The sequence below is a fragment of the Trichosurus vulpecula genome, chromosome 2 (assembly GCF_011100635.1).
Source record: "Trichosurus vulpecula isolate mTriVul1 chromosome 2, mTriVul1.pri, whole genome shotgun sequence".
Classification (NCBI taxonomy): Eukaryota; Metazoa; Chordata; class Mammalia; order Diprotodontia; family Phalangeridae; genus Trichosurus; species Trichosurus vulpecula.
Genome location: NC_050574.1, coordinates 323,097,073 through 323,117,287, shown reverse-complemented (window position 1 = coordinate 323,117,287; position 20,215 = coordinate 323,097,073). Strand labels below are relative to the sequence as shown.

The 20,215-nt window shown below is 37.9% G+C and overlaps 1 protein-coding gene across 3 annotated transcripts in view; it reads left to right on the top strand.

The window, feature by feature from the left end:
* Positions 1–20,215, top strand: part of NCK1 (NCK adaptor protein 1) — an 88,379-nt gene that overhangs the window by 28,486 nt on the left and 39,678 nt on the right. For 2 of the 3 annotated variants that reach the window (XM_036745815.1, XM_036745816.1), the window contains exon 2: positions 8,716–8,765. The exons of the other annotated variant lie outside the window; for it this stretch is intronic. The gene's annotated coding sequence lies outside the window, so the exon portion shown is untranslated. The remainder of the gene's footprint in view (positions 1–8,715; positions 8,766–20,215) is intronic. 3 annotated transcript variants of the gene reach the window in all.

The following is a 20,215-nucleotide window of genomic DNA, read 5'->3' as shown; positions in this document are numbered from 1 at the left end:
CAGTAGTGATTTAGAGCATTTTTTTTGTATGACTATAGATAGCTTTAATTTCTTCATCTAAAAATTGCCTGTTTATGTCCTTTGACCATTTATCAATTGGGGAATGACTTGTATTATTATAAATTTGACACAGTTCTCTCAGTTTTAGAATGGAGGACTTTATCAGAGACACTGGATGTAAACATTGTTTCACAGCTTTCTGATTTCCTTCTAATGTTGGTTGTATTGGCTTTGTGCAAAAATTTTTAATTTATTATAATCAAAATTATCCATTTTGCATTTCATAATGTTCTCAATCTCTTTTTGGTCATAAATTCTTCCTTTCTCCTTAAATCTGACAGATAAACTATTCCTTGCCCTTCTAATTTGCTTATGATATAACCTTTTATGTTTAAATCATGTACCCCTCTCCATCTTATCTTGATATATAGGGTGTGAGAGGTTGGTCTATGCCTAGTTTCTGCCATACTATTTTCCAGTTTTCCCAGCAGTTTTTATCGATTAGTGAGTTCCTATCCAATAAGCTGGAGCCTTTGAGTTTATCCAACAGTAGATTACTATAGTCATTTACTACTGTGTCTTGTGTACCTAATCTGTTTCACTGATCCACCATTCTGTTTAGCCAGTACCAAATAGTTTTGATGATTGCTGCTTTGTAATTTAGTTTTAGTTCTGGTATAGCTAGGCCCCCTTCTTTTGCATTTTTTTTTCATTCCCTTGATATTCTTGACCTTTTGGTCTTCCAGATGAAATTTGTTAATATTTTTTCTAGCTCTATAACATAGGTTTTTGGTAGTTTGATTGGCATGGAACTGAATAAATATATTAATTTAGGTAAAATTGTCATTTTTATTATATTGGCTCGACTTACCCATGAGCAAATGATATTTTTCCAATTGTTTAGACTTTATTTGTGTGAAAAGTGTTTTGCTATTGTGTTCATATAGTTGCTGGATTTGTCTTGGCAGGTAGACTCCCAAATATTTTATATTGTCTACAGTTATTTTAAAGGGAATTTCTCTTTCTATCTCTTGTTGCTGGGCTTTGTTGGTAATATACAGAAATGTTGATGGTTTATGTAGATTTTTTAAACTATCCTGCAACTTTGCTAAATTTGTTAATTGTTTCATGTAGCTTTTTAGTTGATTCTCTAGGATTCTTTAAGTATACTGTCCTATCTTCTGCAAATAGTGATAGATTTGTTTCCTCATTGCCTATTCTAATTCCTTTGATTTCTTTTTCTTCTGTTGTTAAAGCTAACATTTCTAGTACAGTAATAATAATAGTAATGGTAATGGCATCCTTGTTTCACCCCTGGTCTTATTGGGAATGCTTCTAGATTAACCCCATTACATGCAATACTTGCTGTTGGTTTTATATAGATACTGCTTATTTTATTTTTTTGTTTTGGAGGGGGGAAAGGTGGGGCAATTGGGGTCAAGTGACTTGCCCAAGGTCACACAGCTAGCAAGTGTGTCAAGTGTCTGAGGCTGGATTCGAACTCAGGTCCTGCTGACGACTCCAGGGCTGGTTCTCTACTTACTGTGCCACCTAGCTGCCCTGATACTACTTATTTTAAAGAAAGCTCCATTTATTCCTGTATTCTCTAGTATTTTTAATAGGAGTGGATGCTGTGTTTTGTCAAGAGCTTTTTCTGCATTTGTTGAGATAATCATTATAATTTGTTAGCTTTGTTACTGATATTAACCTCTCTTTTTAAATAGTACAACTAGTGCAAAGGAAGATTATTATTTATCATTACTTGATCTCAGAGTGCCTTACAAAGGCAGTGATCATCAAAATGACTTGGTATTGATTAAAAAAAATAGAGGTCAATCAGTGGAACAGATTGGATCACAACATACAGAAGCAATCAAATGGAGTAGCTCAGTGTTTGATATACTCGAAGACCCCGTTTACTGGGTAAAGGACTCACTCTGACAAAAACTGCTAGGAATACTGTACAGCAGTCTGGCAGAAATTAGGTTCAGAGTAACACCTTATAGCATATGCCAGGATAAGCTCTAAATAGATACATGATTTAGATATAAAAAGTCACCTCATAGACAAATTAGAGAAGCAAGGAATAGATTACCTTTCAGATCTATGGATGAGGAAAAATTCATTACTAGGATACTGAGAGGATAATAAGGCAAAATGGAAAACTTTGATTATATAATTTTTAAAAAAAATTGCACAAACAAATCTCCTGGTTTGATTTTAAAATCTTTTTTTGTTTGTTTTTTTTTTTAAACACTTTCTTTAGGTCTTCTAGGCATTTTTGTTGGGCTTCTGTCCAATCTGCATTTTTCTTTGAGGCTTTGCTTATAAGCGTTTTCAAATCGTTATCTTCTTCCAAGTTTTTGGCTTGAGCTTCCTTGTCTTCATATAAGCTTTTTATGGATAAGTTCTTTGTTGTTGTTGTTTACTCATTTTTCCAGCTTGCTTCTTGACTTTGGATTTTATGCTCACCTTTGGGATGGTGGCCAACTTGAGTTTCTGCAGCTTGATATGTGGGCATGTACTCTTAGGTGGTATGATCTAGGGAGGGGTCTGTCACTGCCTTCCTATTCTGTGCTCTGGTCCTTACCCAGGTAGGGTCTCTGCTCCCTCCTGACTGTGACTACTCTCCACCGTGGAATTTTGACCCAGAACTGAGTAAAAGATTGCAGAGCTGCTAAATGGCTCTGGACCCATTGCTAACAAAGCAGGGGTGGCTTGGAATCTCTCTCTGAACAGGTATTCAAGTTGCTGGGCTGTCCCTGTGAGTTGAGTGTGCCAGGTGTTGCTGCTGCAGCTGCTACCTCCAAGGCTCACAGATGGTAGAGCTTCCACTGTAACCTGTATGCTTTGCTTTCAGTCAGCTTCCACCCCTGTGGCTACAGATCTCTCTTTCTCTCTATCTCAGCTTCCCTGGGCTGGGATAATGACCAAATCTTAATTTTTGTTGTAGTTCTCCAAGGCATATCTCCCAAGCTATCAATAGCCATCAGAAAAAATGCCCTAAATCAGTGCTAATCAGGAAATGCAAATTAAAGCAACCCTGAAATCCGGCCTCACGCCTAATCAGATGGGCAAAAATGAGAAATGTTGTAGGGAATTTGGGTAGAGAGACACTAATGCACTGTTGGTGGGGCTGTATATTGGTCCAGCATTTCTGGAAAGCAATTTGGAACTATGCCCCCAAAGTCACTAACTGAATATCCCCTTACCCAGCTATATAGCTATTTAAACTGATCCCACACAGAGATCAAAGAAAGGAAAAAAGACCCATATGTACATAAAGATTTATAACAACTCTTTTTTGTAGTAACAGCTATAAACTGGAAACTGAGTTGGGGCAGAGGGTCCTTGTTTTGGGGAATAGCTAAACAAATTATGGCATAGGAATGTAGCGGAATATTATGGTATTACAAGAAGCAACAAAATGAAGAGTTTCATTTCATTCAGTTTGTGGAAACTGGGAAAGACCTCTTTGGAGTGATGCAATGAAATGGTCATGACCTCATCAGCCATTTATACAATGACAATCTTATACAGAAAAACAACTTTGAGAAACTTCAGAATTGTGCTTAATGCAATGATAAATCATATTTCTAGAGCATTGAATGTGAAAAGGTGATAGATTTGAAATGCTGAATGAGACATACATTTTTGAACATGGCTAGTGTGGGACTTTGCTGTATAATGCATATTCTGAAACTTTTTAAAAAAATGTATTGTTCAGGTTGGGTGGGGGGAGGACAGAGGAGAGAGTGATAGTAAAGTCTTGTTTAAAAAAAAATCCAACGCCTTATCCCATCTCCTTCATGAAATCTCTCAAAACTCCATTCTATATTGGTCTCTCCTACTTCTGAACTTCTGTACCATTTATCTGTCACTTCTTGTCCAGCTGTCTCCACTGACAGCCAACCAAGAGGCAGCATGTACCAGAGAAATCAAACAACCATCACTATTGGGACCATTTCTCCTTAGATTTTGATGGACACATTCCAGAATCCTGAACCTGTCTGACTTGCAGTTGAAAACCTTCCATTTGTGTTGTCTCTCCCATTAGAATGTGAGGTGAGATCAGGGATTGTCTTTTTCTTTTTGTATCCTTAGCACTTTGGATATAGTAAGCGCTTGATAGAGGTTTTATTCATTCATCCATATAGACAGTAGCCCTAACTTACGTGTATCTTTTACATGTGGATTATCACATTAGAATGGCTGACCACAAAGACAACAGGTAATATTTTTAATACATGACACTATTGCTTGGGAATTACCTCCCCTCCTAGTTTTCTTTCATTTCTACAGGTCCCACAGCTGCCTGGGATTTCCCTGACCCTAGTACCTACTTTGTACTCAGCCCCAGTGGAAATCTAAGGCTGGATTTGAAGTGGTAGGAGTAGCTGGAGAAAAGGAAGAAAGAATTGGCCCCAGTGCTGGTCAAAAGGAGGGATCCTCTTGAGGTGACTTTGACAAAAGGTTTTTTGACCACAGACATCAAATTTATGGGGCCCTGACTTACTCTGTGGCCTTTTAGGTTTGGGGTCCCTAAAATTCGTATTGCACTGGTCAACACTGACTGACTAGTAGTGCTCATAGATTGTTCTGTGTCCCTGCAGTGTATAAAATTTGATTTTACAGAAATAATAAAAGTAGAAATCTTATGCTTTCAGATAATGGATTTGGTATTGGATACCTATTGAATAATTCTTTTAAGACTGAAATTCTTCATATTGAGTTACCATATATCAGGGTATAACTGCAATGCAGAATTTTTTAACTTGAAGTCTGAACTTGTTTAAAAAAAATTTTGATAACTGCATTTCAAAATAATTAATTGCCTAAGTATTTTATTTTGTACATTTAAAAGCATTATCTTGAGAAGGGGTTTATAGGCTTTATCAGACTGTCAAAGAGATCCATGACACTATAGTGGGATTAGATTTAAATCTGCATAACATAACAGTTGTACATAGATTTCCCCAAGCTTTCTGTTGTTATCTTTATGAAACCCTCTGACCTGTGGCAGTTCTGAGAAAATGAGGAATGGATTAGATGATCTCTAAGGAACCTCCTTAGGTTTATAAGTATAACATTAAATTCATAAAATTTCTTTAATATGGGTTCTTTTTAATTAAATTTTATTCTTCAATAAGCAGAATTCCATCCCCCTCTCCCAGCTGAGAGAAAAAGAAAAACAAACTAACAGATTTCTGCATTGGCTGTGTCCGAAAGGACACACACATATGTATGCATGCATATATGCATGTACACACATACACATGAATATGTGTATATACATACATGCCTATTCATATACACACATATTATATGTGTCTCATTCTGTACTGTATACTATTAGGAAGTAGGTAGCATGTTTTATTGTTAAGTCTTTTGGAGTCATAATTGATCAAGAGTTCCTAAGTCTTTCCAAAGGGTCTATCTTTACGGTATTGTTGTCATTGTATAAATTGTTCTCCTAGTCTATTCACTTAATTCTATATCAGTTCATACAGGTCTTCTAAAGTTTCTCTGTCAACATTTCTTAGATCACAATTTATTCCATTTTTGTATGCCATAACTTGTTCAGCCATTCACCCCATTTCACTTCTTTGCCACCTCAAAAAGAGCTCTTTTTTGTATGTCCTTAGAGTTTGTTTAACTTAAGACTTATCCATCCCTTAACCTACCCTCCTTCTAATTTCCTTTTCTCTCTTTTCCTTCTTATTTTCCCTGTGGAGTGACCTGTATTTCTATACTTAACTCTGTGTGTGTGTGTGTGTGTATCCTTCCCTTCTTTGATCAGTTTTTAGATGAGAGTGAGTTTCAAGTATCAATCACTTACCCATTCCTACTGGTTTGTATTGATACTTACTTGCACACACTTATTATGTGACATGTTTTCCCTAACCTTCCTTTTCCTCCACCTCCCCTACTTCACAGTATATTCTATTCCTCCTCCCCTCTCTTTCCACTTCTAGTTTTTCTGTATAATTAGACTCTCTTTATGACCCCTGTTGATGGTAGGTTTCAGAGGGGACATGAATCATTTCCCCACATTTGAATTTAAGCAATTTATCCTTTAGTTCCTTATAATTGTTCATTTGTGTTTGCCCTTTTACATTGTACATAGTGTTTCAGCTTCTGCGATTATACTTCAAAGTTCCTCCATAGTTCTGATCTTTTCAACAGGAATGTTTGGAAGCCCTCTCTTTTATTTTAAGATTCGTCCCCTCCCCCACCCCCGTAACATTATACTCAGTTTACTGGGTAAGTTATTCTTGACTGTGAGCCTATATCCAATGATTTCTAGAACATTGTAATCCAAGCTCTATGCTCCTTCATTGTGGTGGTTGCTTAGTCATGGGTGATCCTGACTTATGACTCCTTGTTGTTTGAATCCTTTCTTCCTAGCTGCTTTCAGTATTTTTGTTTTGATCTGGAAGCTTTGGATTTTGGTTACACTTTTTCTGGTTGTGTTCATTTGGAGATTTCTTTTAGGAAGTGGTCAATGAATTCTTTCTATTTCTCTTCCCTCTGGTTCTAAGAGGTAGTTTTCTTTAGAAGAAATAAGGAAGGGAAAGAGGAAATGCATATTTATTTAGTCCTTGCTACGTGCCCAGGTACTATTCTAGACAATTTTACAAATATTTTCTCATTTGATCCTCATAACAATGCTGCACGGTAGGTGCCATTTTGCAGATGAGGAAATGGAGGCAGATAGAGGTTAAATGACCTGCCCAGAGTTACAGAGCTAGTAAATAAATGTCTTGAGTTCTGATTTGAACTTAGGTCTTCCTGACTCCAAGCCATGTTCTCTATCCATTGTGCCACCTAACTGTCTCTAAGATTTCATGAAATATGGCTGGATCTTTTTTTTTTTTTTTTGCGGAGGGGAAGGTTTCATGGCTTTTAGGTAGTATAATGATTCTTGAATTTTTTTCTCCTTGATCTGTTTCTCAAGTCAGTTGTTTTTGCTGTGAGATTTTCTTCTATTTTTCTTCTACATTTTCTTTTATTTTTTTCAGTCTTTTGATTTTGTTTTTAACTTTGTAGTATTTTTTGTAATCTTATGGAGTCAGTGGCTTCTGTTTGGACCGTTCTAGTTTTCAGGGAGTTTGTTGCTTAGGCAAGGTTTGTACTTCTTGTGCCAAGTTGTTAATTTCCTTTCCTTACCTTCTTCTATGACACTCGTTTCCTTTCCAGTTTTGTCCTCTTGCATTATCTTCTCATATGTGTAAACATTTTAAACTTTTTGTTTTTAACCTTCGCTTCATATCTTTGAGGAATTATAATTGAATTTGTGCAACACCTATGGTTTTCTTCAAGACTTCAGTTGCAGATGTTTTAGAATCCTTCTGTTTTTATGGGTTAATATTTTGAGGGCCCTTATCAACATAATACCATAATGCTCTTTCTTCCAGCTTACTTTTTGACTTCAGACTTGATGTTAGGGCCAGGTTCTGTACACTTTTGGAGGGAAGGTATGGGCTGATGCTGTTGCTGTTTTCTTGGGCTACTGAGTGTTGTGTTATTTCAGAATCTCAGGGTCAGCTCAGGCCTAGACACCAGCAAGCTTTCAGCACTCTGAAAATCATCTGATCTAGGGCAAAGTCTGATAACTGCCTGGTTGTCTGAACTCTGCAAGTTCCTGGTCTGGGTTTTGGTCCAAGCAACAATAATATGTTGCTTTACTCATCACCGTCAGATAGCTGGAAAGCCAGAGTGAAAGAACTGCAGGCTTACCCTTTGGGCTGGGATTCCTGCCCTGATTATTCGTTTGCAAATTTCAGACTAAGATGGAAGCTATAACTAAGACCCTGCTCTGCTCTTAGTATCTGAGCCATACCACTGCTGCTTGCTTTTGAACTTAATCCTTTCCATATGTCTCCCAGTGTATTCTACCCTTTCTTATCCCTCAACCACTGGGTGCAGATCTTCTCAGTCCACCCTGATCTGTGACCTTAGACTTAGATAGTGGGTAATAAAACTGCTACCTATTCCTGGATATTACATGAGGTCACAGTAGGGGTGTGGGATCTCTACTTGCCCTGGAGCATAGCCTGTGCTAGAATGCTCCATTTTGTGGTGTTTCTGTCCACACCACCTCCCTAATGTCTGTAGACCTTTCTTTCTTTGTCTTATGCCTACCTGGGCTGGAAAAATGACTCACTATGACTTTTTCTTATATTTCCCCATCAAAATTCAATCTGGTGTATTTTATATATCTGTTTAGAGGAATTTGGGTGAGAAAACTTAACTACTTCCAGCTACTCTGTCCACTTGGCTCCTTCCCCTGTGAGTTATTTCTGTTGAGGAACAATCAGAATGTAATATGAAAACTGGGGACAGCTGGGTGGTGCAGTAGATGAAATGATGGGCCTAGAGTCAGGAGGACTCATCTTGAGTTCAGATCGATCTGGCCTCAGACACTTAATAACTGTGTGACCTGGGTAAGTCACATTACCATGTTTGCCTCAATTTCCTCTTTTGTAAAATGAGCTGGAGAAGGAAATGGCAAACCACTTCAGTATCTTTGCCAAGAAGACCTCAGATGAAGTTGTAAAGAGTCAGATGCAACTGAAATGACTGAACCATGTCAATAATATAAATATTATGCTAATATTTTTAGTAGTTATTGTTTATCAAAACTTGATTGATTTGATGTTAAGTGCTTTGGATAAATTCCATAAATATTGACTAGAATTTCTCTTTTCATAGGCACACACACTGAATGTAAATTTGAAGTAAGAAGAGTTAATGTAACAAAGGTATGCATGTCTCAATCTTTGCTTTGGTAAAGTGTAGAATATATTGCTTTCCTACTTTGAGTAATTTTTATAACAATATCTTTAATTTATAGCACAAATAGTCAGAAAACTAAAAAATTATTTTAAAAGGCAGTGGTGCCCTGATTATTATAGCTTCTTTTATCTTTGAAAAATTTTTCTCTGACTATATTCAACAAGCATTTATTAAACACCTACTATGTGCAAGGTAATTTGATAGGCACTGAGAATCCAAAGATAGAAAAATGAATTAGTCCTTGATCTGAAGTAGTTTACTATTTTCTGGAAGAACTGCACATATATATGTAAGTAAATACAAAGTAAGTGTAGGGTATATATAACTAGTAACTTGAGGAAGGACCTCTTGTAGGAGGTGACAGTGATCTGAGTCTTGAAGGAAAGTTTGCCTTCTAAGAGGTTGAGAATACATTCCAGTGCAAAGGCAGGGATGTAGTGTGGAATTTCCCTGGATGGGAAACAATAAGTAGACTAGTTTGACTGGATATAGAGTGTGTGAGGGACTGAGATCTTAGTCTGATAACAACAGTCCACATTTACATAGCAATTTAAATTTTCAAAGGGCTGTATTTATATTTTGTTCTTTCTTTATATCTTTTTTTCTTCATATCATGGCTCATTTGATCCTTACAAATTGTTAGCTAGGTTCAGTTCTTATTAACATTTTCGACATAGGAAACTAAAGCTTAGAAGTTAAGTGACTAGCCCAGGGTTGTTTAGGAAGGAAGTCCATGTGTGAGGCAGGAGTTGAACCCATATTTTAGCAAGTCCAGTCTTTCTTGGAGCCAGATTGTGAAGGGCTTTAAATGCCAAACAAAGAAATTTGTATTTTATCTTAGAGTTATTAGGGAGCTACTGAAACTTCTTGAGACCTGTGCTTTGGGAATATCAATTTGTTGAGTATGTGGAGGATTAATTGAGAGTAGAGAGATTGGAGGCAGGGAGAATTAGGAAGCTATTCTAATAGTCTGGGTAGTGGTGATGGAGTCTTGAACTAGGAAGCTGGTCATGTGAAAAAAAGAGATGGGAACAGATTTAAGAAATGTGTATGGTAAGTATCATGGCAGAATGGAAAGAGAGCTGGTTGTAGATTCAGAGGACCTGAGGTTTAAATTTTTCCTTTGTAAACTGCCAGTGTGACTATGGGCAAATCACCAACCTTTCTGGACCTCAGTTCCTTTATCTTTAAAATGAGGGGGGTGGACTAGATGGTCTTTGCATTCCCTTCCTGCTCTAGAGCTAACATCCTAAAATCCTAAGAGATAGAGTTAAAAAAGACTTAGCAAGTGATTGGCTATGGTGGGGTTTGGGTGAAGCAGGTAGTGTATCTATAATAGAGTGGAGTTTTGAGAATGTTAGAAACATACTTACATTGCCTAGGAATAAATAATACTTGTTGGGAAGCCAGGAATGTTTTAATTATATTTTACATTTATTCAGTCGGAATAAATGGGCATGTCCCCTGAACAGAGTACAGGAGAGTACAAAGATTCAGATGGATGTCAGTCCTTTTATTGACCCCCACTTAGAATCTCCCACTAGGGTCTTCATTGGCCAGATGCAACCACCTGACTGCCTATGTCATGCCCTCCTCAAATGACTCGTTTAAGCATGTGTACAGGCCTCTAACCTTTCACCCCACCAGAAGCCTGGTCTATGCTAGATCACAGCTGACTAGAACTAGTTCTTATCAGTCACCTGACTTATATTCTGCTAAAGTTGGGGGGGAAGAGGGGAGAGAGGGATACTTTCAACTCTGTAGAAACAAAACTGCTCCCCCCATTTCTTACAGTTCCCCCTCTTTTTTTATTCAAATTTTTGTTTCTACATCTTTAATACTCCCTTACTCTCTTTCTCATCTGGATTTTTCCCCTTAACCGTCACCCCTTTAAGTAAATATGGGAAGGGGTAAAGGTTGATTGACATCTTAACAAATCAAAGGGGGCAGTCCCCTTTATAAATACAGATACAGAGACCCAAAAGAAAACAATAATGCAGTTGTCCCTTTAAGATTCAAAAGTCTCTTCCTGTAAGGTTGTCTGGCAAGGAACATTATCAATGAAGTCCTCTGGTCCTTGGTGTTTGTTCCAGCCATCTCCAGCACAGCATCATCTTCTTCTTGTTGAAACCAGCTTTCTTTCCATTCTCCTACAAAAGTTACCTTAGCGCAATTTTAAATTACCATTTCTAATCCTTATACCCTGATCATTTTTACATATTCAAAATTGGAGCCTTGACCAATTGTCATATTTAAGAAATTCACATCAGAACCCCGTCTCTTATACTTTACATTAATTCATTATTAATTTCCTCACCAGGAGGATGAGGTTTCACTAAGAAATTAACAGCAGGCTCCAGTGCGTACATAAATACATTAAATAATCAATTTTAACACAGTATATATAAAATCTTAATCTTTTAGTCATGCCATGTTTCTTTTAAGGCATTTACAAAATAAACCACAAGCCATTCTTCTTTTAACGTTACTAATTGTAACAAAACTTTAGACAAACATGATATTAACCAAATAACAAAATAATATTCTCACAAGCCCTTGACCTAATTTTCTCCATACTATTACCCAGAATTAAAGGACCCTAACTTATACAAGACCCTAAACAAGGCCCTTATGAAGTACCCTAACTTATATAGGAACACTAATCCCAGTCCTTTAGTAACCTAAGATGTTCCATAATCAATTATTTTAATAGATTTGTTACTGTGCTTACAAAACCTTCTGATTATAGAAATTTGCCACTAAGAGATTAGGGACTTATAGTAAGGGGACAATATTTCCCCATCTTCCTGTCAACTCCAGGCAGAAGTTATGTCCAACTGCAAATTGCGTTGACCCAGGCTTAAAGTCTGCCAGGTTTCAGTTAAGGAATCAAGTCAAGAGAGTCCCACCTCAGCATATGCAGAACAGTTACCCTCTCAACCTTCCCATGAAATCATACCTGCAGTTCATACTTGCCCTTCACAGGGCTGCTGGCATAATGGATCAGTGACTCAGACATCCTTCCTTTTTTTGTCATTTTTTTTTATAATTAAGATTTTTAATTTTTAATTTACAATGCTCAGATCCACATAATTTTGAGTACAGATTTTCTTCCCCCCCTCCCCCTCCCCAAGACGGCATGGGATCCCATATATCTTCCACATATAACTTTGCATTGAACTTATTTACACAATAGTCAGGTTGTAAAGAAGAATTATGACCAATGGAATGAGTCAGGAGAAAGAAGAAACAAAACCAAAAAAAACCAAAAACAAACAAAAGAAAAAAAAACAAAGGGAAAAAAAGGAGAGCAAACAGTGTGCCTCAATCTGCGTTCATATTTCATAGTTCTTTCTCTGGATGTAGATAGCTGTCTCCATCATGAGTCCTTTGGAGTTGTCAGTCAACAATCCCATTAAGTCTTTGAATAGCAAGTTCCAATTATCAGTTTAAGATATGACTGTAATCTCACATTGGTTAAGGAACATCTCCAAAGCTAGCTCTAAATAGCTTGCATGCATTTCCACCCATGTTCATAAAATCTTCCCATTAAGATCATAAGTTATTGTTCCAACACATTTACATCAGTTTGCTTTTCTATTCTCCTCTAACTATGCCTGATCTGAAAGAATGAGATATGTTTAAAGAATTGAACCATATAAATATGATAGGTTCAAATACTAACTTTATCTTTACGTTTTAGACCATGGAATGAATTCAAATCCAAACAACCACATTTAACTTTTCCCATCAATGCAAAAGTATTCTATGACTTACCTAAGAAACTTATACTGAAATTCGTTTCCCCAAACTGAAAATGTCTCTGATTGAATTCCAGTAATTAATTACACCATTTGTCTTAATACCCAATTGCTCTTACATCTCTTTGAAACATTTAAGGACCTTATTCCACATAGATACAAGGTAACTTTAAATCCCAGCCTTAGTCTATGAGATAATGATTCAACCTTACATTTCTATCTTTATTTCACAAACTTCTTTTTCCCTTTGTCTAATTACTCCCATTAATATGTAGAAAGAATGTTATCTTTCATATGACTATACAAGAGTACCAATTTATCCAGTCATTTGAAAACAGCAAGATTTCACATATTTGCGTTCATCAAATTTTCCATTTTTCTCCATAAAACCTTCTATGTCTTTGGGTACCACAACTTCACAATAGTAACAGATTCTGACAGTTATCACTAACTACTTATTTTGATTAGAGAGACCTGCCATAAAAAAAAGAGCACATCAGATGGCAAGTTTCACTGATCAGAACTTTACCTGGACCCACTTCTCAAAATCTAATCTTATCCTAAAAACCAATTACTAGAAATCAGTTCTGCTGACTTCAAAAAGTCAGGTTCGGAGGTCAGCTGGTTTCTGACCCCTGCTGTTCTCTCTCTTTCAGTAAAACTTAAAACCCAGTAACTGCTGCCCCTCCCCCTTCCTCCCCTTCAATCAGATGGGGATAGCTAGAGCTCTCCTTATCTAGATAGACAAAAGGAGGGGAGGAGAAGTGGGAGGAGGAGGCGGGAAGGAGACTCTCCATATTCTCACTCCAATTTCAATCCCTTTTTTTCCTAATCTTGACCCAAACTACCTCAAACATTTCAAATAAATGAAAAAAAAATAGTACTCATGAAGTACTCTTCATCTGCTTTTACCTTAAAACTTAAAGTTAAATGTCTAACATTTTAATCACATTCTAAACAGACCACTGAACCCTTGAAGTGATCATTCCATTATCATACAGAAGATCCCCTTTATTTCTGCAGTTTTAAAACACTTTGCTTGATGTCAGATACATTGAGTTAATGCAAATACACAGATTTTTTTTTAACCTGTAGGACCTAATTAAACCTTAATTCAGAGTCCTCAGCTTTCTTCTCCCTATCAGCTCTCTTCTCTGGGCTGCTTGGCTCTGATTCCTTATCAGTTCTAAAACCTGCTAGCTTTTCACAATTCAACTTCTAGTCTAGTATTCCAACTTAGCCAGTGTTGGAACCAAAAAGAATCTTAATTTCCCACTAAAAGCCTAAGAAAAATGGGAGTTCTTTGCCAATCTTAAAACCTGAAGTTAAGTGACGAGCAATTTGCACACTAAAAGAGCTTATCTCCGTCCCCCAACCTCAGTTTTGTTTCTCCACAGCGTTCCAGAGATCTTTCTTTTGCTAATTATTTCTTTTAACCTCTCCGTTCCTAGAGTTAAAAATTTCTATAGGAACATAAAACATAAAACTTTTCTTAAACACACAGACAAGACATTAGACAAGACATTGCAGATGAAGAATTTAGAATTCGAATTCAGACCCATCCCAAGCATTAAAAATAACACATTTCATGCTTCACATCTCACCTCATGGCTGTATGTTCTACACCAATCTTATCCTTTCTACGAAGCAGTGAGAGGTTTTGAAGTGCAAATCAATCTACCTCTCCTTGAGAGAGAATTTTTACCACCTACAAGCTTCCAAATCCTTTTTCTAGGTCAGCCCCCTGGCTGTCCCAGTCTGCCAGCTTTTTTCTTCATGGGCTATGCAAAAAAATGCTAAGAGAAATCCATTCTCCTCCGCCTTGGTCAGATATTCTGAGAGCTCTCTTCCCCATTTCAAGCAAATCTTATTTCTCAACTTGGAGTGAATCCAGACATGACAAAGTAGTACTTTAGTTCCCAGATCTTTCCTACCTTGCTCAGGTACCTGACTTATGCTGTCTGTGGCCATTTTCCTTCATTTTTTTCCTTTACTCACGTTCCTGGTTTCCCAAGGATTCCAGAAGAATACTCCCAGGAAGTTAGCAGTCTGAAGAAGGGAAATTTTCACCTGCAGATACTAAGGCCTACTGCAAACCAGTGAGGGCACCTCCCAGTCTCTGGGGCACAATATTTCTTTCTTCTGAAGCTATATTTATCCCAGATGAGCCCCCAACTGTTAGAAACATACTTACATTGTCTAGGAGTAAATAGTACTCGTTGGGAAGCCAGGAATGTTTTAATTATATTTTACATTTATTTGGTCCAAATAAATGGGTACATCTTCTGAACAGAGTACAGGAGAGTACAAAGATTCAGATGGATGTCAGTCCTTTTATTGATCCCCACTTCGAATCTCCCACTAGGCTCTTCATTGGCCAGATGAAACCCCCGACTGCCTATGTCATGCCCTCCTCAAATGGTTCATTTAAGCATGTGTATGGGTCTCTAATCTTTCACCGAACCAGAAGCCTGGTCTAAGTTAGATCACAGCTGATTAGAAATAGTTCTAATCAGTCACCTGACTTTTACCTTCTGCTAAAGCGGTGGGGGGGGTGGGGGGATGGGGAGCAAAACTGGAAACAAAACTGCTTCCCCCATTTCTTTTTGTTTGTTTTTTGGGTCTTTTTTTTTGGAGGGGGGAAGGCAGGGCAGTTGGGGTTAAGTGACTTGCCCAAGGTCACATAGCTAGTAAGTGTGTCAGGTGTCAACTCCTGACTCCAGGGCCAGTACTCTACTCACTGAGCCACCTAGCTGCCCCTACTCCCCCCATTTCTTACAAGAATGACTCTAAAATTGCAAATCTGAGTGTTAAAGTGGTAGTGTGCTCAACAAAAATAGGGATGTCTAGAAAGAAGTAGAGGGAGGATTGGAGAGAAAAATAAAAGCTTCCATTTTATATAGCTTGAGTTTGAGGTGCTTAGGGGATATCTAGTTGGAAATGTGCAATAGGCAGTTGGTGATGTGAGCCTGGAGCTTGGGAGAATAGTGCTGGATGTATTAGCCTGAGAGTCGTTTGTATAAAGATGATATTTAAATCCCTGGATGCTGATAAAATCACCAAGAGTGTGTAGAGAATGAATACCTAGCACAGAGCTTGGATGAATCCAGTTTGGGACCTGAATGGTGATCCAACAAAGAAGACTGAGGAGTAGCCAGACAGATAAGACAACCTTGAGGAAGCAGAATCATGAAGCTCTATAGAGTGCAAAATGTCTAGGAAAATGGGTTGTTAGTTGTGTAAAATGCAGGTGAGATCAAGAAGGGTGAACCCTGAGAAAAGGTCATTGGATTTGGTAATTAAGAGATGACTGATAACTCTTGGATTGAGTGATGATGTCAGAAGTCAGATTGCAAGGACCTGAGAAGTGAGAGGGAGGCAGGAAGTAGTAAATGCAGATGGCTTTGCCTAGGAGTTTAGTCTTGGAAGAGAGAAGAGCTGTAGAGGGTGATAATTTGAGGGAATAGGTTCAAGTGAATGTTGAAAGAGTGCCCTGAACATATTTGTAGGCAGCAGGAAAGAAGTCAGCAAATAGGGAGATTGAAAATTAGAGAGATGGATTGATTGAGAGATCAAACAATTGAATAAAATGGGATCTAGGGGATAAGGATCACTTCTTCATTAGAGAATGAGGGATGTTCACAAGGAGTTATAGGATCATAAATCTGGGAGTTGGAAGGGACCTTTAGAGAAATATAGTCTAAGCCACGCCTCAATTTACAAATGGGTAACTGAAACCCAGACTTGCCCAAGGCTAGTACTAAGTGACCAAATAGTATTTGACCCCAGATCCTTTGTCTCTATATCTGTCCACAGTTAGCTCTGAGGTATAGAATAGGGGATAAAGAGAGAGTTCTCAGCACTGCATGAATTTCCTTAGTTGTGTGGCCTCTAGTACTATTTAGTGGCTTGTTGCTGTTAAGTTGTTTTCAGTCATGTCTGACCCTTCGTGACCCCATTTGGTATTTTCTTGGCAGAGATACTGCAGTGGTTTGTCATTTCCTTCTCCAGCTCATTTTTACAGATGAGGAAATGGAGGTAAACAGGGTTAAGTGATTTGCCCAGGGTCACACAGCTAGTTAAGTGTCTGATGCCAGATTTGAACTCAGGAAGATGAGTGTTTCTGACTCTAGTCCACTGTAGCACCTATATGCCACATGAATGCAAATGGAAAAGGTAGATGGTGTGGATAACCTAGTCACTTGGTAAGAATTGAAGCAGTAGGACCAAGGGACAAGGGATTGAAAGCTGAGCTTAGTATAATGTTGAACTGATTAATGAATTCTACATTTTGCATTGGGAAGGAAGAGAAATGAAGTCAGAGCAGGAGTAATGAATGTCCTGGGAGAGGAGCCAGAACCGAGTGACTGGAGGTCAAGGTAACCCAGAAGATTAGGGGGAGAAACTGTTGATTATAAAGCAGTTTAGCCGTAGGCATTTGTAGATGAATTGGGGAAGAGTTTCTGTGATTTCAGGCTATTAACACTCATTCCAACTGTATACAGTAGTTCATTGCTCTTTTATTTCCTCAATCCTCATTAACTTCCTACAAATTCTAATTGAATATTTCCTAAATCTTTTCCTTATATCTCCAGCAAATTTACTTGACACTTGTGCACAGTGACAACTTTCATAGCTCCTTTCACCTTAGATATAAAGGAAGTCCTTTTAGAGCCTGTGATCTGTTGAGGAGAATATAGAAATATTTCTTACTAACCTCTGTGTTGATCTTTTATTATAGTTATTCTAAAATTTCCCTTTGTAATTTGCACTTAAATATCCTATTTACCTAACCTTTCTCCTCTTTATGGGATGCAGCCTGCTCCTTATATCTCAATATTTTAAACCCTTTTCTGCTATAGAAATTTATATTTACAGATTTAAAAAAAATTTTAATTTACTTTTAGGCTGATAAAAACATCTTCATCTTAATTGTGGTTGGGTTTTTTTTTTAAATCTAGACCTATATTGGTATAAGGAGCAGTCTCATAACTTCTTTTTTTCCTGTGCAGATGTATATAAATCTGCAATTTATAATCCTAGAAAGTTGTCTAGGGCCCTGAAAGGTTGCTACTTGTCTAGAGTCAAAGGCCAGTATGTGTCAGATGTTAGACTTAAGCCCAGGAACACAGGTCATGCTGGTTAAGAGGCCAACTCCACTATATTAGGATGTTTCTCTTATAGTCGCTGTATTTTAATTAGTTTCTTTTGCTCTTGTCATATCTTATTCTGAAGGAGTCTGGTATCTTTGCATTTTGTCTAAATCTTGGCACTGATAAAATGGTGTTCCAGATGGCCAAAATGTGGGGTGCTATCTTGGTCATTTTCTAGCCCTTACTGCAAAAAACAGGACCTGTAATCATGCTGTCAAACATAATTTCAAAAACAAAAACTTACAGTACATATAGAGAGAAACAGGGAAATTACATTATGCTGAAAGGAAACAGACCCAATATCAGTCTTAAACTATATGTTCCAATTGTAAGTTTAGAACATGTAAATGTATAAAGGATGTAAATTTATAAAGAAAAACTGTATTCTAAGAAGATGTAGGTAGCAAAAAAACATTAGTAGTAGGAAACTTTAATATCCATTTGTTAGATATGGGCAAATCTAATAGACAAAAAAAGGGAAATAAAGATTTGAGCAGGTGGTTGTAAAAACTAGAGCTAAAAAGATATAGAATATATTCTGAATGTGACTGCTTGGAGATATTTATTTTTCAGCACTCTGTGAAACTTTTACAAAAATTTTCTGTGTTAGGAAGAAATTTATAAATACATCTTTTACAGATTATAACGATAAAAATAGTATTCTACTTAGGGATCATGAACAAAAGACACCAACTTTAATGGACATTCAGTAATGAAGTCCAAAGTAACAAGTGAGTCAAAGAATAAATCAGGGAAACAATAATTCTGTAAAAGACAATGATAATGATGAAAAAGTATTCCATAGTTTGGATGCCACTAATTCCCCATCAGGGAAAAAAAAATTTGTGGCTAAAAACATACATTAACAAAATAGAAAAGGGGAAGATTAATGAACTGAATAGTCATTTTAAAAAATCAGAGAACTAACAAAAGAAAGGACAAAAGAGATTTTGAAAATTGGAAGAGAATGGCGGCTGGAAAGCAGGGACTTGCGTGAGCTCCCCACCACATCCCTCCAAAAACCTATAAAAATTTCTCTGAACAAATTCTAGAACTGCAGAACCCACAAAATAGCAGAGGGAAGCAGGGATCCAGCCTAGGACAGCCTGGCTGGTTGCTGGATGAGGTCTATCGTCCCAGGCCCACCTGGTGGGAGGAATTAAGTGGTGGATCAGAGCAGGAGTGCAGAGCCTGCTGAAGATTTGTGTCAGGTCCGGGTTGGTGGTTCTTGAGGAAGGAGGAGTGCTGGGGTGGCAGAGCTGGCTATATAGAAATAGCTCTGAAATCAACGGCGCATCCCCTCAAGCTTGGAACAAAGTACTCTTTGCTCTACAGGCAGTCATACCCCGACGAAAAACTCAAGGGTCAAGTAAGTTGGCTGGGAACATGGCCAGGCAGTGAAAACACACCCAGATTCAGTCTCAGACTTTGGAATCTTTCTTTGGTGACAAAGAAGACCAAAACATACGGCCTGAAGAAGTCAACAAAGTCCAAGAGCCTATACCAAAAGCCTCCAAGAAAAACATGAACTGGTCTCAGGCCATGGAAGAGCTCAAAAAGGAGTTGGAAAAACAAGTTAGAGAAGTAGAGGAAAAATTGGGATGAGAAATGAGAATGATGCAAGAAAACCATGAAAAACAAGTCAATGACTTGCTAAGGGAGACCCAAAAAAAATACCGAAAAAAATATTGAAGAAAACAACACTTTAAAAAATAGACTAACTCAAATGGCAAAAGAGCTCCAAAAAGCCAATGAGGAGAAGAATGCCTTGAAAGGCAGAATTAGCCAAATGGAAAAGGGAGTATATTAGGAAGGCAGAATTTATGATTTCAAAGAGAATCTCATATGTGCCTAAAAGGTCCGGAACCGCAGGGTATAAGGAATTCTCTAGGCAGAAGGTAGGAGAACTAAAGCATGTATTTACACTCCACAGTAACAAACCCACAAACCAGCATCCCCATTTTGATATTTACATCAAAAGCTTCCAGGCCCAATAAGTCCGCCTCACAAGGGTAACCAGGACACCACAGAGAAGTGAGATAGTATAAGGCAAAATCGTATACATGCTTCCCCTCTACGGTAAGAAGATTACCCACTGGCCTCCAGTCAGCTCTGCTACCGGCAGCTCAGCTTTGGCTGTAGGCTCCAACCGGAAAAGGAAAAGGAGATCTTCAAACTGTCCTCTCCCCTCTTTTAGAGGTTTTGACATCATCAAGCGCCGCCTGAATGACCAGGGCCGATTGGTTCTTGACTTGGCCCCTCCCCCTAGCATAGACCAGGTTAACACACCTCCCCTCAGCCAGCCCCATGACTCATTACACAGGAAGTTCTCTGATTCCTGGCATGGTCGCTTGGCTTCCTGCCCCGGAAGAGCAAGCCCCAGTGTCCAGGGAAGCTCAATGAGGTAAGCTGAGTCATTCAAAGAAAACAAAGTCCATTCTGGTTACAGGGGGTCCAAAAGACCACTGAAGAAGATACTACCTTAAAAATGAGATTGGAGCA